This window comes from Salvelinus sp. IW2-2015, linkage group LG18 (assembly GCF_002910315.2).
Source record: "Salvelinus sp. IW2-2015 linkage group LG18, ASM291031v2, whole genome shotgun sequence".
Taxonomy (NCBI): Eukaryota; Metazoa; Chordata; class Actinopteri; order Salmoniformes; family Salmonidae; genus Salvelinus; species Salvelinus sp. IW2-2015.
Window position 1 is genome coordinate 38,816,918 of NC_036858.1, and position 5,580 is coordinate 38,822,497.

General features: G+C 42.7%; 1 pseudogene; it reads right to left on the reverse strand.

Annotated features, from left to right (window-relative positions):
* Nucleotides 1-490: 490 nt before the first annotated feature.
* LOC111977926 (phosphatidylcholine:ceramide cholinephosphotransferase 1-like) lies at nucleotides 491-4,478 on the reverse strand (annotated as a pseudogene).
* Between the last annotated feature and the right edge of the window lie 1,102 nt (nucleotides 4,479-5,580).

The following is a 5,580-nucleotide window of genomic DNA, read 5'->3' on the forward strand; positions in this document are numbered from 1 at the left end:
CCYTTGCCAAGTTTTAGTGTACAAAAAAGTAATTTGTTAAAAAATAAATAAGGATTTTCATCTAAAACTCTCCAAGATAGCATGGCATTGTGGTTATCAAATAAAACATTTCAGCGACATGATTTGCACTTGGTAGACCTTATTGGACCAGAATTGCAAAAAGTCTAAACTACTTCTTACAGCCATGGTCAAAGCGAACAAAATAATTTCACTATATTATTGAAKAAATTGCCAGATCTGCTGCAGACAAAGCAGCAATTACAAAGTGTCTCAAGAAAAAATTATATTTTCAAATTAGTGCTTATTTAGAAAGCTAAAGTAAGACTAGGGTCACAGTCCTAGCCAGTTGGACTGGGATTTGACTGATATAAGTCCTACAGGTGAAGGGAACAGCACTAGCTTGGTGACACGATGCGACGCCATCTTGTCTTTCAGAAGATCACAACTTCAGGAAATCTCGTGCTCTCTTCCACCCGTCACTTGACCTGGGTCACAGGGTGTCCAGTCTGCTGTACTTCACACCCCGGCTCCAAGAAGGCGATCACCACGATGACCACGGCAGCTGATAATTCCGAAGAACAATGCCCTTGACGTTCTCCTCAAAGTACTGAAACAGTCGATACCGCCAGACTCTGGAGAACAGGTTGCTCTGAGATGTCTCTTTCAGCGCCTGAATGACAACCAAACAGAAAATACAAAAATTTTACTTCACAGAATAAATTAGATCAACATCAGATTWAAAAAAATATATATATATATGTATGTGTTAGCCCCCTACCTGCTGGTTGGCCAGGGTGTGGTACCACCAGAATTAGGCGTGTTGTGAGATAGTAGGCCACCACCACATCCACAGTATAGTGGTCATGGGCCAGCAGGATGCAGAAGATGCCCACTGCACTCAGAGTCCAGCAAAACCAGTGGTACCACCAAAACCTCTTAGGGGAGGTTGAGACAGCGTAGGGTTAATGGAACATATTATGGCTTGGATTTCGAAGGAAACAAACCGGTGGAGAGAATTGGAAGTGCATCCCTGGAACAGGCAGAGTGGTGGTGTACAGTACGTTGTGCCACACCTGTACAGGTAGAGGGTGCCCACAATGAAGAACCGATGGATGATTATTGATCTGGAAACAGAAATACAGTGTAGGAGTGTGAACATTTAAACGAAATTGGGATCCTTAACTTTAACAAAATTCCCTAGCAGAAAAACGMTTTTTCCCCCACAAAATGTAAATCACAGTGCAGCTGGCTCGCTTGCTCTTTCTCTTTGCTAATGATGCAAGTGTTTTCAGTCTTAGGTCTGTTGTATGTAGAATATCCTAGCCTATTCATTGATGATAGGCCRTGCTTTACTGAAGTTGCAAGACATTGCAAGCCAAGAAATTGCTAAACACAGCATACCATTGCAAAATACAGCTTTTGATTGCCGATGATAGGCCTAGTGCACGGTTCTCCGTCTGCCTGGTGGCCGAACTGCCTATACTCTACGCCTCCCTCTACCTCCGTCCCTCGCTATGAAAGATGCAGGTGATTGTATGCTCAGAAGTACGGCAACTAATCAGCCTCCTCCATTCCAAAAATACTGAATCCTAGGAGTCAATTCCTAGCGGAAGATGTYCTTTCTTTCTACTAAATGCTTTGGTAAGTCACGGTATTTAACAAACTTTAAAGTACTTTTTTAGGAGAAAGCAGGCAGCTCGAGATTATTTGATTGACAGTTCTGCTCTGCTAGTTATGGACGTTAGTTTCGCTTCAGACGCACCATTACTTTACAGATAAGTAAAATGCAAGTTCAGTGGTGCTTAGAATCTCCAGGGAAGGTTTTGTGTCGGCATTTAAAAAGTCATAGTGTCCCTTAGACAAACAAACAAACATGCCATTGCAGAGGCTCTTTCAAGGGTATCTAAAGTGGTAGATATAACTTCATTGCCAGGCCCATTGTGAATAGACTTGGAATTATGTTTTTTTGTCATTGTTTTAATGGAAAACCAACCCCGAAAATGTCTGTTTAAACGTTAAGCAAAACCGTGAATGTGTCACATCCATAATACAGGGTATTGGTTAGTTAACTTTGGCCACATTCCAGAACATCTATATTGTTTGCAGATATTGCATTGCATCAACCAATGGTTGCATGCCACGTCATCGACTGCACAGTCGAGCATCAGACTGCTATATCATATGATGTGGTTAGCTGATCTGTTAAACACATATCCAGGCATTGTGATTATCTGATATGTTAAACACATATCCAGGCATTGTGAGATCTGGCAGACGTTTGTAATGCAGTCAGCCTGGAATGCTGCCATTGGATATCCCAGAAAAAGTAGTTCAAGGTGCAAAGTTTAAGGTTACAATTCAAACAGGTAAACATTGCTCCACGGTCTACTCTAACAGTCCACTATCATTGTGTCTCACCTGTACTTGAGCAGGCACAGCCCTACCAGCAGCATGCCATTGATCTCACAGCAAGAGAAGGCCCACTCCACCCGGTCAAAAAGGTCAAATAACTTATCGGGCAGTGGTGGGGTGTGCTCCTTGGCCGGCACCCTCTCAAGAAAGTGCCCTTCTCGGTGATGGTAGGCCTATAATTTCCACAAAAAAATMGTGCAATTTTATTTCTTCACATTTTTGTCATTGTTGTTCGGAACCCAGTGCCTGCAGGTTCTTGTTAAATTCTCATCAATGCTTCAGACTATTGACCAATGTTCAGTCATCAGCATTGGAGCAGTAAGGCATTGGCGCATATCCAGATTAGAGACCAGAAAGAACGTGTTCAATTTTTACTTGCAAAAACAGAGTATGCCTATGTTTATTATCCATAAAAAATATCGTTTAGCAAACTATTCCTGACTCATACTTGCCAGAACAACCTGGCGATTTGATTGATCATTTTCATATTTCAGATAGGCCTAATTTGGGTGGCTACTGGCTATATGTTTAAAGATAAGCCGTTGTTAAATTGCACTGCCACATTTGCACAGCGATTGTGTTCGCATATTCGCGTGTGCATGTGCGTGGCGGGTGCAAGCTTTGTACCACTCCTTTATGGGGTCGCGGGTCACAAATGGAGTTGGGTTGGATATATATATAGCATTTATTCCAGTTCAAAATATACTGAACAAAAATATAAAAWMCAACATGCAATAATTTCAAAGATTTGACTGAGGTACAGTTCATATAGGGAAATCAGCCAATTGAAATAAATTCATTAGGCCCTAATCTATGGATTTCATATGACTGGGAATACAGGTATCTGTTGGTCACAGATACCTTAAAAAAAAGAAATGGGTGTGGATCAGAAAACCAGTCACTATCTGGTGTGACCACAATTTGCCTCATGCAACGCGACATCTCATTCGCAAAGAGTTGATCAGGCTATTGATTGTGGCCTGAGGAATGTTGTCCCACTCCTCTTCAATAACTGTGCGAAGCTGCTGGATATTGGCGGGAACTGGAACACGCTGTCATACACTTCGATCCAGAGCATCCCTAACATGCTCAATGGGTGACATGTCTGGTGAGTATGCAGGCCATGGAAGAACTGGGACACTTTCAGCTTTGTGTACAGAACTCTGTACAGATCCTTGCGACATGGGGCTGTGCATTATCATGCTGAAACATGAGGTGATGGCGGTGGATGAATGGCACGACAATGGGCTTCAGGACCTCATCAAGGTATCTCTGTGCATTCAAATTGCCATCGATAAAATGCAATTGTGTTCGTTGTCCGTAGCTTATGCCTGCCCATACCATAACTCCACACCCACCATGGGGCACTCTGTTCACAACATCAGCAAACCGCTGGCCCACACAACYCCATACACGTGGTCTGCGGTTGTGAGGCCGGTTGGACGTACTGCCAAATTCTCTAAAACGACATTGGAAATAGCTTAAAGTAGAGAAATAAACAGTCAAATTCTCTGGCAACAGCTCTGTGGCATTGTGTTCTGTGACAAAACTGCACATTTTAGAGTGGCATTTTATTGTCCCCAGCACAAGGTATACCTGTGTAATGATCATGCTGTTTAATCAGCTTCTTGATATGCCACACCTGGATGAAATACAAATTTGTGCACAAAATTGAAGAGAAACAAGCTTTTTAGTATGGAACATTTCTGGGATCTTTTATTTAAGCTCATGAAACATGGAGCCAGTTGCATTTATAATATAAATAATATAAATAATGCTTTGCATTTATTTGTTTGTTCAGCATATATTCTTATTACTATAAAATCATATAATATAAAACACTGGCACCGAATTAATGCTAGGCTAAGAGTTACTTGGGCCACCCGAGTGGTGCAGCGGTCTAAGGCACTGCATCGCAGTGCTAGATGCGTTACTACAGATCCTGGTTTGATACCAGGCTTTGTCGCAGCCGGCCGCACCTGGGAGACCAATAAGGCGATGCACAATTTGCCCAGCGTTGTCTGGGATAGAGGAGGGTTTGGCCGGCCGGGATGTCCTTGTCCCATTGTGCTCTAGTGACTCATGTGGCGAGCCGGGCGCATGTACGCTGACACGGTCGCCAGGTGTACAGTGTTTCCTTTGACACATTGGTGCGCTTGCCTTCCGGGTTAAGTGTGCATTGTGTCAAGATGCAGTACGGCTGGGGTTGTGTTTCGGAGGGCGCATGGCTCTCGACCTTCGCCTCTCCCGAGTCCGTACGAGAGTTGCAACGATGGGACAAGACTGTAACTACCAATTGGGGAGAAAAAGGGGTTAAAAATATATATWTTTTTTTTTAAATAGTTATTTGGCAACTTTAGTTGTGAATGATACAAACCTTAAAATGTCTATTTGTCATAACAAATATGGGCTGCATGATGAGACTAGGCCAGTGGTCACCAACCGGTCTATCTTCAAGGCATTCCWYGTCAACGATAAAGGCATAAAGGCTTCTTCTACTTTGTTTCCCCCTGTGTTGCGAGGTTGGCGGTACATGTAGGTGCACTTGATTCAGAAGCCCTGTGCACCTGGTAGGCAAAGTTTTACCAATTTGAACCATTTCATTTGTCTGAAAAGAGGAACTCGGCCTACGCGGCAGACATGGAGATCTATGGCTAAATCGAGTGCACCTACTGTGCTGGCCAATCAGATAAGCTCAAATCGCCATGCCTACCAACAGCTTCCATGACTCCGGCCACAGCAAAATTTGATACTAGCCTACGTGAGATTTCTTAACTTTTAAAAACATGACCAGAGAGAGACTGTCAAAGAATACAGCAAAGAGCTGCTGTTTTTTTGAGTGAGTTCATATTTAAGTTTATTCAACAGTATTACAAAACGCGCTTCTCTCCACTTCCACTCGTGCTGCAGCTGCAATGAGTAGCCAAAGTGTATTGAAAACCTTGTGTTTTTATTATTATTAGGAGCTAGTCAAGTCTATTTTAATATCGAGGAGTTTTCACTTTCTCTAGGCATAGGAACAACATGAATATGTTGGTGTAGCACTTGTGAGGCACAGCTGAGCCTAAATTCAAATAATTCGCTTTTTTTATTTTACTGGACTGATGCTACCTGCATCTGATGGTCATGGTGCTTTCAAGACAACTGGGAACTCTGAAAAAACGAGGT